This window comes from Mytilus californianus, unplaced genomic scaffold (genome assembly GCF_021869535.1).
Source record: "Mytilus californianus isolate M0D057914Y unplaced genomic scaffold, xbMytCali1.0.p SCAF_5, whole genome shotgun sequence".
Taxonomy (NCBI): Eukaryota; Metazoa; Mollusca; class Bivalvia; order Mytilida; family Mytilidae; genus Mytilus; species Mytilus californianus.
This window is the reverse complement of record NW_026262701.1, coordinates 43,638,924-43,651,971: the sequence shown is the minus strand read 5'-3', so window position 1 is coordinate 43,651,971 and position 13,048 is coordinate 43,638,924. Positions and strand designations below refer to the sequence as shown.

The 13,048-nt window shown below is 32.1% G+C and overlaps 1 protein-coding gene across 3 annotated transcripts in view; it reads right to left on the bottom strand.

Annotated features, from left to right (window-relative positions):
- Nucleotides 1-13,048, bottom strand: part of LOC127702263 (uncharacterized) — a 249,338-nt gene that overhangs the window by 147,689 nt on the left and 88,601 nt on the right. The gene's annotated exons all lie outside the window — the stretch shown is intronic.

Below are 13,048 nucleotides of genomic sequence, written 5' to 3'. Positions count from 1 at the left end.
AAAAGAGGCGAACATTGCCATCATATCATAAATTTTTTTGTGAAAATGGCATTTAATTATAATCAGAAGTTTATGAGAACCGAATATAAGTGTAAACTATATTGTGAAGATATGACGAAGTCCCATGCCAATAACATCAAGTGAGTAAGGTTCCGTGAAAGTTTCACAAAATTCTGTCGGGCAGTTCATAGTTCATAGAACGAACAAATAAACGAACGGATGGACCCCTCAGCCAATCACGATATACCGTCCAATTTAGAAAGCGGAGTGTATAACGAATATTCGGCAAAACAAAAAGAAGAAAATCGAAAAAAAAAATTGACGAGCAAATAGTTAAGCAGGCCTTGCAACAGGTGATAATGAATATATTCCGTTTTAAAAATATCCTCCTGACCCAAAGATAATAAATTTATTTCTACTTGTGAAAGTTTAACGCTTTCAATAATAATATCTCTGTTAAATCGTTGTGTTCTGGTATGTTGATAGAGAAAGCCGTGATACAGAAAAAAAAAAAAAAAAAAATGACACTTTAATTTACTGGACTAGTACCCGAATGTGGTAATCTTTTAAAACTTAATTCGATAACCTCTTCTGTCCGAATATTGAGGATAAAAAAATAACTTAATTGATTTAATAAACTTAACCGGCCAAGAAAGACGATATAAAAGCTGTCGTTTGATATTATTATTTTTTTTGTATTGTCAAGTACACAAATAGCGTTATTTTATTGGAATTTAAAGAAACACATTTCTCTATTCTAGAAACATGATATGAAATAAAGAGATGTGATATGATTGCCAAAGTAGGCAACTATCAACCAGAGACCAAATGACGTAAATGTTTGCAACTGTATGTCAACGTCAAGGATGTGATTTAATTGCAGTGGTTTTTTTTATTCATTTATTTTGATCATGTGAATTATGATCTCTTTTTTTTTGCATGATACTCGTCTATGTTTTGTGGAATAACTTGTCATAATTTTTTTTTTTTTAATCATTTCAGCAGTTTCAAACACATCCATTCAGGAAACTATAATGAATAATTATCTGGGTTTTTGAGATGATCCCCACTATAGCCTGTAGTGGTATTGGTATTTAACATCAGCGACAGATTCCTGTTAACTTTCCTAACACGTCTATTTAAAATCGCATGTAGCACGTGTTGCAATCAGCATAGGATAAGATTATCTACCTTTTCTATTTATAGTTAACCCTATCTACCAACTGATTTATCAGTCTTACACACATTGTGCATGCGGACATACTGTTTTTCCTATACAAACTATTACTTTCCTTGTTTCGATAAACAGGAAAATAGAAAATAATTACTATTAGTCTTTTTTTATTGTTAGTATGGTTGATTTAGTAAAGACGGGTATAACATCTTTAACAAGTAGCAACTGATTGATTATAATAAAGAATACAAATACACATGCACCTTAACCATGTATATAAATGTTGTTGCATATATAAAAAAAATATCAAAAAATATTCTGTTTTTGATTAAAATATTAATAAAACGTAATGGAAAGTGCTTATTGAAAAAGAAACAACAGTCCTTTTACTTAATTCACAAACACAAAGAAGTACAAAAATCTCCATTGGAACGAAATAATAGTCTATTTTAACTAACCTGTATGTATACATTTTCTATACATGTATCTGGATATAGATATTTTTAGAGAAAGAAAAGGACAACATCTTATAGAAAACTTATACTCGTATACTTTTTAACTTGATTTTGGTTTGAGATTCACTTTATTTACAATGATTGAGGATTTGACCAAAAATTTATTTTTGACAATGCGAGTGTAATAAATACAGTGTAATATGCCTAACATCTTTAGAGTTATAAGCCACAAAAACTTTATCAAAGAAGTTCTTAGTCAAACCAAAAACAAAATTTGTATTTATTTTTATGTTATATTTCAGATTCAAATTAACTGCATAATTGATAAAATTTTCAGTAGGAAAAAAATACAACAAAAATAATATAGAGAAAGATCTGATTTATTATAAGAACAAATTGAATGAGGGAACAATTGTCAGATTGATAATACAAGTATGATGTATTTTTTTTTTTATATAAAACACTAAATGTAATTGTACACTCATGCGATTTTTGTACATAAATGTTTTCCTTCTGATTTTACAATTTTCGTTTTACTGTTTATCATTTCATAAGTAATGAAGTTATGCTGAGTGTTTTTCAGCAACATCCTGGTTATCAGAGATAAAAATATCTATAAATTCTTCATCTCATTAAATGACGTGTAACATAGGGTGATCCAATCTTATGCTATTATATTTGTTTGAATCTCGTATTTTATACAGGAAAAAATAGAAGCGCTATGTCTAATATGCTGCTATGATGACGTAGTCCATGCAAACAAATGTAAATGGCTTCAGCTTTGGAACGTTTCAAGTTTAATTTGCCTTGCAACTTGTTCAACAACAGATTTGCCGTAAAATGCGGTTGTGCTTTTATTATGCACCCTCAACGGAGTTGGGGTGACATATTGTTATTCTTCGTTTCTTTTTATGGCACCCTCAACGAAGTTGGGGTGACATATTGTTATTCTACGTTTCTTTTTATTTTTTTTATTATTATTTTTATTATTATTTTCTTCCACACTTTTTTGTCCAGTCTGGATCTCTGATTTGAATGGACCCAAGATGATGGAACTATACAATAATGTAAACCACCATGTGAAGATTTGCAATTGGGGGTTGGCACTTTCAAGATGGCCGCCGTTACCATGGAAACAGCAAAAATGTCCAAAAAATAAAAATGCTCCAAAATTAATGAAACTTCACACAAATATTGACTGGCATATGCAGATATGACGTTTGACTTTGGAATTTCCAAAATAGCCGTCGTAACCATGGAAACAGCAAAATTGTCAAAAATTTCAAAATGCTCCAAACTTAATGAAACTTTACAAAAATGATTTTTTGCCTATGTAGATACGCTTTTTGACTTTGGAATTTTCAAAATGGCTGCCGTTACCCTGGCAATGGGGGAAGGGTGCCATCTGTTATTGCTAGCAATTACAAATCTAGTTATGGCACCCTCAACGGAGTTGGGGTGACATACTGTTATTCTACGTTTCTTTTTTTTCTTATTTTTCTTCCACACATTTTGTCCGCGCGAGTTCTTGGAATCCAATGGACCAATGTTGATGGAACTCTACTATAATGAGGACCCCTATGTAAAGTTGTGCACCTTGCTATGGAATGGTAAAAAATGGCCGCCGTTTCCATGGAAACAGCAAAAATGCCAAACAATTCAAAGTGTTCCAAACTGGAAGAAACTCCACAGGAATGGTAACTGGCATGTGCCGATTTGCAGTTTGACTTCGGAATTTTCAATATGGCTGCCGTTACCATGGAAACAGCTAAAATATCAAAAATTCTTACTCTTTCGTTATAAGACCCAACTGAATGAAACTTTATGAAAATGTTACCCAGTATGCCAAGATGCCAAGACAATATTTGGATACTCCAAAATGGCCGCCGTTGTCATGGAAACTGGGGGCAAGTTTAACATTGACCCTATGGGAAAATGCATAAAATCAGCATTTTCTTAAAGAGTATTTCACCAAAGTCAATGAAACTGTATTGATATATAACATGATTTGTGGCAATAAGATGTCTGCTTTCAGAATTTTGGAATTATCCACTGTAACCATGACTGCAGCATAAATGTCCAAAATTTCAAAAAAAAAATCAAAATGCTGCAAACTGGATGAAACTTTACAGCAATGGTAACTGGCATAGGCAGAGTTGCATTTTGAAGTTGGAATTTTTAAAATGACCGCCGAAACCATGGAAACAGCAAAAATGTCCAAAATTTCAAAATGCTCCAAACTTAAAGAAACTTTACAAAAAGGATAATTTGCATGTGTAGATGCACTCTTTGACTTTGGAATTTTCTAAATGGATGCCGCTCGCCTGGCAATGGGGGAAAGGGTGCCATCTGCTATTGCTTGCAATGGCAAATCTAGTTTTTTTTCTTCTTCTTCTTCCACACATTTTGTCCGTCGTGTTTTTCGGAATTCAATGGAACAATGTTGATGGAACTTTACTATGATGAGGACCCCCATGTAAAGTTGTGCACCTAGGTATGGAATGGTTCAAGATGGCCGCCGTTTCCATGGAAACAGCAAAAATGCGAAAAAAAATCAAAGTGTCTCAAATGGAAAGAAACTCCACAGAAATGGTAACTGGCATGTGCTGATTTGCAGTTTGACTTACGAATTTTCAAAATGGCCGCCGTTACCATGGAAACTGTAAAAATGTCAAAAATTTCAAAATGCTCAAAACTTATTGAAACTTTACAAAAATGTTAATCAGCATGTGTAGATGCACTCTTTGACTTTGGGATTTTCAAATTGGCTGCCGTTACCCTGGCAATGGGGGAAGGGTGCCATCCGTTATTGCTAGCAATTACAAATCTAGTTGTATTTGTTATTCTTAAAATACGTATTAGTTACAAAGTATACTTTTTAAATTATGTTACATATTATATTGTCCTGACCTGATTCATTCGCAAACAATTATTTCTATGAATACTTAATGATTACTTACCAGTCGCCAACATCAAAGAAAGCGTGAATGCAATTATTTTTTTTTGAAAATCCAACATCGCAACATGATCATTCATAATTGGAAGAAAGTTGTTAATATTGTAATAACTTTACAGTTTACTTGAGAGGCATCAGTTAGTGTACAGGCATCATCATATCTGTCCACTAGTATACCGGAAACACACCACTGTACCAGAAATCGTTATCTATATTTAGTATACCAATGTGAAACTAGAAATATTTTTAGACACAAAATTAAGTGATATTTGTACATAAACTCAAATTCAAATCTTAGCTTGTAACAAATATATCGTTATTGTCCGTAAATATCTTCTTATATAGATATTTTTTTTTTTATAATTTCGACATTCATACATCCTTATTGTCTACAAAACATTCTGTATAGGTAAACCAAATACTTACAAGTAAATAAAGTTTGTGATTTTTCCTTTATATTTTTTATAAAATTTCGATTTTAAAAATATCAAATCTACGTCCTTCAATTTCTTTAGGCACACAATTTAAGTTCGTTTTGAAACCACGAAAGCCGAATTGATTATTGTCATAATATTACCAATGATCTAATATTTCTCAATTAACATGATTAATATGGTTTTTATCTTATATGAATTAATCGAAACCACATTTGGAAGAGTATTCGCATATAACTGTTGTCATGATTGTATTTAGCTATCCCACGAAAAATAATAGATTAACTTCAAAATGCCATAACAATATTTAATCTAATAGAACAAGTTTTTTTGTTGTATATATGATTTATTAAAACCTACGGAATTTCATGTTCTTATTCAATTTACCCGAAAATAAAATAACGTGACAATCAATACCGTTTGAATCGTTCAAAAATACAACATGCCGAATTTGACTTTTCAACCATGGCATTTGTTGGACGATTACGGGAGAAAAGAAAGGAAAACCTAATTGTTTATGAGATACACGAGTTTGTTTTGTTTCTACAAAAGAGTGTATATATATCACAGGCGATCGTATTCACTCTGATTTATACGCATTATATACACCCTTCATTGCGTGAACCCGATGGCGTCTATCTTATTAACACTAAGACTTTATTTATGAATGCAAGACTGATAGCTTTCAATAATTATAATTTATGAGACCTTATTTTATGACAAATGGAGGATATCAATGATAAAACAATAACAATAAACAGAACACAATTTAAATAAAATGAGATGAAGTGCAAAAAAAAGCAAAATTAATTACTATAATAATAACTATAACTGCTGTAACATTATAATTACTAATAATACTTAATGTAGTTAACATAATCATATTTTTTAACGTCGACGTCAAAATTCTGAGATGCTTTATAATGCTGTTAGTGTTAATTTGGCTGGTACTGTTTCCAACAAATTTGGTTGTATTTCAATAAACTGCTAGATGTAATTGTAAATTTGCCTTTTTCTTGGTGTAATTTTGACGCTGAACACAATCGACAATGACATGTACAACACCCATTGCACGTTTCTAGTTTGCTCTCCAAATGATCATATGCTTTTAAAGTGAATTTGTCTATCTTTTAGGACAATGACAGATTAACACTTGCACTATTTGAAACTAGAACAGCTGTATGTCCTCTGAAAACTGTGCGTATTCGTTATATGTATATTTATCTCTCAAGTTCTTACAAAACAAATATTTAGTCTTATAATATACCATAAATAAAAGCAACAGTAGTATACCGCTGTCCAATAGTCATAAATCGATTAAGCGAAAACAAATCCGGGTCACAAACCTAACCCGAAAGAAACACTTCAACTATAAGAGGAAAACAACGGAACAACAGAAACACTGAACTGCAACATAAAAAAAAAACGCCAACATACATAGATAAAGAAAGGCAACAGTAGTATATCGCTGTTCAAACGGACTATTTGATAACACCTGCCATATTCCTGACTTGGTACAGGACATTTTGAGAAAAACAATAGTGGGTTGAACCTGGTGTTATAAAGTGATCATAGAAGATAATCAACTTTCAAGATTCAAGACATGACAGGGATTTCTATATGCAATATCTGGTATGTTTTCATCATCGTCTATAGCAAGTCGTAAAAAAGTAACACACGTTTGGCACAACAAGACTTAATTAACGATATTGTGATATGGCCGACAGTTAAATCTAATGTTATAACACAATTTTCCCATTGGATTTATTTATAAAAGCCATTTCCGGGACAGACATGTACTTGCGGTACAACAGTGTCCGCGGGTATGTTATACACTAGTTAATGTAAGGCGACTGCTACTGATTGTTTACTTTGGGTTATAGTTAAAATTGCATGTAGCACGTTTTGCAAATTGTATTCGTTTGAATCGCGTATGAGATGAAAAACTTAAAAACACATTCTTAAACAGGAAAAAAAACGTTATATATAATTTGTCGTATGATGACTTAGTCATTGCAAACGCAGATAAATGGCTTCAGTTTTCAAACTGGTTTAGTTAAACTTTGATCTCATATTCTTGGCATGCCTTCATGCACGGGTCATTTAATTATTTTGGCAAAACAATAATATTTGCCTTGCATTAACCCTTGATGATCTAAATATAAATGATTACTTGTCTAACAGCAATTCTGCAAAAAATCCATTGTGCTTTTAGTATATGTTTTATTCTTTGAAATACGATACCTTGCTCCACTATTGAAATGATATAAAAAAGGTTCTGCTCGTTGATAAAGGCCGTACGGTGACCTATGACTGTTAACTTCTACGTCATTTGGTCTCTGGTTGAGAGTTGTCTCTTTAGTACTCATACCATATCTTCTTATTTTTATATTTTTATATATTTTTTTTTTGTCATTATTCCTGGGCAAAAAATTATTTCTAAGTATTGGTTTGCAAATCATTAAGGGTCTTATGTATTGTTATCAATTTGCTGATGGACATAAACAATTGTAAATAAACTTAAGAATAACTCACCAGTCGCCAGCATCACAGAAGGAAAATCGAGGCAAAACATTAAGACAATGTCAATTAGCTCCATCGTGTTCTAATTAACACTAACTGTCGTCTTCGGGTTTCATGTAAACGTGATAAAGTCGGAAATCGTCTCTTGTGACGAAAATAAAGTAACGAGGAAATAATTTATACTTCTCATTGATTAAATCTCTTTCCCGACAAAACTAAATCGTTTGTACTAACTTCTTCATTCAATTATTAAGTAGGCTGCGTTTGGAAATAATGAAAATAAAGTTGGAAATAATGAAAAATAAAGTTGCAAAATGGACACACACACGAATGGTCAAGACTACCATTGAATGATCCTGGTGAATTACATAATCGATTTTATTGTAGTAGGAGATCTAAACGCTGATACAAAAGGTCTTTGGTAGAATAAAAAACGGATACTTTCTCAACACGACAGGAAAATATTTATAAAAATCATAATTTTTTACCCTTCAAGCAATTAATGTCATGACAGGTTGATGTCTGATTGAAGTATACACTACGTGAAAATAATTTTTTTCAACATACATCACTTTATGAAATTATTTTTTTCTCAAATCTTGAAATCCCGAAAGGCCCCATGTGTCGTGGTTTCAGCAAGTTAAAAGTCGCCTTTTTTCACGGAGTCAAGTACTCTGGATTTTCAGTTCTTTACAAATATCTAAAATCACAAAACTTTAATCCTAGTATCTATGATGAGTTTATTAATAACCCCAAAGTTTTTAGATTTTTATTGTACAGTCTTCTGCTATAAAAAAAAACATCAATGGTTCAGCTCTGTCAATTACTAAAAATAGCACAATGCAATAGCGATGCAATTAGACAACTGTTCATCAAACAAACAAAAGTCAGGGAGTTTGACAATTCCAAGTTACGGTACCACCTTTAAATAATTACCGTTCGTAACGTTACATGACGTCGGATATAATTTGTATAAACTTCAAGAAAAATTATATATCAAGCATACAATAAATAATGTCTCTAAGACAAAGAAAACTAAGGTAAGACACTGATAGTTTTTTGTTAAGACGACTGAAGAAAATTAATTTTTAAACTGGGTTTTTACTGTGCGTATTGCTCTGTGTTTGTTTATTCCACATTGTCTAGAGGAACACGGGGAGGTTTGAGATCTCACACAACATTTTTAATACCGCTGCATATTTGCGCCTGTCCCAAATCAGGAACCTCTAACCTTTGCTAGTCTTGTGTATTTTTCTTATGTTAGTTCATTTGTTTGTTCTGGAGGTGAGTGGCATACATTTTGCTGAACTAGTATACACTACTGTTAAGGGGCGAGCTGAAGTCCGCCTCTTTGTGCGGGATTTTCCCGCTGCGTAGAAGACCCATTGGTTGCCTTGGGCTGTTTTCTGCTCTTTGGTCGGGTCATTCTCCCTTTGACAAATTCCCCGTATCCACTCACTATTTTATTATATATTTAAAAGGATAATGGGCAGAGTATAGATCATTGAGACAGTAACACATCGACACAAAAATGATTTTCAACTTCAGACAGTATTTCAAACTATCTAAGTCAGGAGTTTTTTCTTTGTAAAAAGATTAAAATATTCTTGCTATTTCATGCCACAGACTTTTTTCCCTGTCAATAGTATAGCAATAATATTTCCCTTATTTTGCAAACTTATCTTTTATAAGACAAAATGTCTTCATTAATGATTCGCATCGCATGGACTCTTTTGCATCGTACGATAAAACACTGATATATCGACAACAGGAAATGAAGCTATACAATAAAATAAAATATATCTGTTTGTGTCTATCTTCGTCAACTGAGACTGTTTTCAAATAGAGCAATTTAAGAATGCATTACGTATCAGTGTCACGAAATAGAAGTTCCTTTATAATATAAGTTCCAATTGGAAGAAATATTCTGTAATATTATTTCCATTGGAACAAATATTACAGTATTAATTCCTTACGGAATAAAGGGTATAGAATATTTGTTCCAACAGGAACATATATTATGACATTGTTTATTACAAAGTTTCCATGGAAACTTCTGTTAGGTGGAACAAATATACGTTGATATCAGAAGTAATGTTTACAAAATAGAAAAATCTACATAAATACTTAAATATTTCGAATAGAACTTGTGTTGTCCTTTTGAAACTTTGAAGCTTTGGCTCGAAAAATAGTAAGCATCTCAGGGACAACAGACTTGTTATTCCCCTCATATCAAGTCATGTAATGTATTCTAATTTTCGTTGTCTTAAATATACGCCCGTCTGATGCTATATACTAACGATTCGCGGTACTGTTGTCAAACACATTTGAAAATGAATAACCCTGGTGGTTTATTCAATGCTTAATGCTATGAAAATCGCATTAATTACGTTATTATAAAAATAAGTAGATGTGGTATGATTGCCAATTAGACAACTCTCCACAAGAGACCAAATGACACAGAAATTAACAACTATATGTCACTGTTCGGTCTTCAACAATGAGCAAAGCCCATACCGTCAGGTATAAAAGGCCCCGAAATGACAAATGTAAAACAATTCAAACGAGAAAACTAACGGCCTAATTCATGTACAAAAAAATGAACGAAAAACAAATATGTTACACAGCAACAAACGACAACCACTGAACTGCAGGCTCCTGACTTGGGACAGGCACATACAGAATGTGGCGGGGTTAAACTAGTTTGTTGGCGCCAAACCCTCCCCCTAACCTGGGACAGTGGTGTAACAGTACAACATAAAAACAAACTATAAAAATCAGTTGAAAAAGGCTTAACTCATCAGATTGATACAATTAGAAATACATCCAACAAAAACACAGAGTGGAGTTATTGGCTGTAATTTTTAAATACATAAATACATTCTGAAAACCTGTTGCTTTTTCTTAGTTAGCTACTATTTTGTCATCAGACAATTTGACAAAACCTACATACATGTATATATATGTAAGGACAAATTTCCTCAACTATAGATGTAGTGAATCTTACCTAAATATTTAAAAATGCTGTATTGAAAAATATTGAAGGTAATTTAATGATACAGAACACATTACGTTATTACATGATCATAACATGATTACCATTTTTTTTAATAAAACGTTTATCTTTCGTAAGTTATGAAAGGAATACTTTTAGAGGATTTTAAACGTAACTTGTGAGTTTTGCTATGGTTAATAATGTCCTGTTTTTTAGACATCACTATCACGAAACAATTAATGCAATGGTATACAACAGGTCATTTTAGAAAATAAGTAACTTTATAAAAAATATGTATTTTGATAATCTACATGTAGTTAAAGTCATAGGAGTCAAATGAAAATAATAAAGTATATGGTTGTAAAAATGCTGTCAACATTATTTAAAGGAAATATAAACTTCAACAAAATTCAAAATTTAAAATAAAAAGTGTTTTTGTTTCCTATATACTACTAAATAAATATAAACATAAACAAGTGTGGTATGATTGCTAATGAGACAACGCTCTTCCAGAGACCACATGACCTAGAAGTTTTTAACTTTAGGTCACCATACGGCCTTCAACAATGAACAAAATAGAAAGGTATAAAAGGCTCCAGAATGACAAATATAAAACAATTCAAACGAGAAAACAAACGGCCCGATTTATGTACAAAACAAATATGATAAACAACAACAGACGACATCCACTGAATAACAGATTCCTGACTTGGGACAGGCATACTAGGGCAAAAATGCCACACATGTGTCACGCATGTACCTAAAAACGCATGTGTCACAGGTGTGTCACATGCGTAATACACATGTTTCTTGCCACGCATGTGAATCATGCGTGGTACACATGCGTTCACATGCGTAATACACGCATGTGAATCGCATGTGTCAGAAAAACATCTGTGTCACGCATGTGTTGGAAAACGCATGTGACACATGCGATATTTGCATGTGTAACACATGTATAGTCAAACGCATGTGTAACGCATGTGTTACACAGGAAAATTTTGTTGATGTGAATTCAAGTTATGTTTTATTTTATGGGGTAAGGGGATTCCTATATATCTGCCAACTATCTTGGACAAAAGACAGACAGATACACCCAGTAGATATATTTAAGTCTTAGGTGCTTCATACAGTTATGGAACTAAATTATACATTTGCATATTTTATTTAGTATTTTCTTATTTGTAACCCTTGTGTTATATATGTTTATATTTTATTTATTACACTCTAACTGTCTAACATTTAATTCTCCTCTGATTAGAATTTAGAGTAATTATCGTTTGTCAATTTTCCAAACTTCCCATGCCCCCCTCAGCAGAGTTATTTAATTCTGAATGGAACAAAATGTGAATGAGTTATAAATAATATATAAATGATTGAATATTCTTTATTTAGTTTTTCTTTATTCTCAATTCTTCCAGAGACATGCCAGTATATGCTCTGAGAATAATGTCTGCATGATTCTTCATAATTAAGTATACTCAATTATTCTCTATGATCCTTCTTTCTATATTTTTACTTTTAAAAAATTTATTTTCACATGAAACCCCCCTTTTTTTGAATGATCAATGCATTTAAATGGGGAAACATAATTGGAACCCCCCTTTTATCCTGTGTTGGGACCCTCCCCCTTTTAAAAATGGCTGGATCAGCCCCTGATTATCCTTAATTGTCACCATAATAGATGGTATTTTATCCAATCAGCTTAGGAAAATAATCGCAGGAAAAAAAAGGCAAAGTAAATAAAATTGCAATAATTGTCAGATATGGGTCCAGGATCCTGAAAAAAAAGTGAGACTAGACTTGTAAAAAGTCTCTCTCTATATATAATTCCTAAAGGGAGTAGGCCAGGGGATTCTGTGAATCATCCCCCTTACCCCATAAAATGTTCTTCTTATTTGAACAATTAAAAGTTTAATCTTCAAACATTTATTTTAATTAAGATTTTCATTGGTATTTCTTTTAATACATATGTAGGTAAAAGAAGTATGCGTTTATATTGGGAGAATTTGGTGTTAATTGCAGATCTTTTGATCTTCACCACTTTGAAAAAAAATGATTTAGAACTTGGAATATCTAGATGTGTTGTGTTGTGTTTTTGTTATTATTGTTTGAATAACTTTCTCAAAGGTGTGTTACAATAACCTTACATCTCTTTTTATTCCTATATATCTGCCAACTATCTTGGACAAAAGACAGACAGATACACCCAGTAGATATATTTAAGTCTTAGGTGCTTCATACAGTTATGGAACTAAATTATACATTTGCATATTTTATTTAGTATTTTCTTATTTGTAACCCTTGTGTTACAAAAATGACTGATTGTATGTAACATTGACATTGGGTTGTACAAGTGTAAATTTAAAAATTACCTGGTTTGGTAGTTCAAACAAACGTGACCAATTAACATTGTCAATACTTGATTGTTGACCATTCTGATTATCTGTCCAAGTACAAAACTATGCTAACAAGATAATACACATGAGCATATAGAAAGTACTTGAAAAG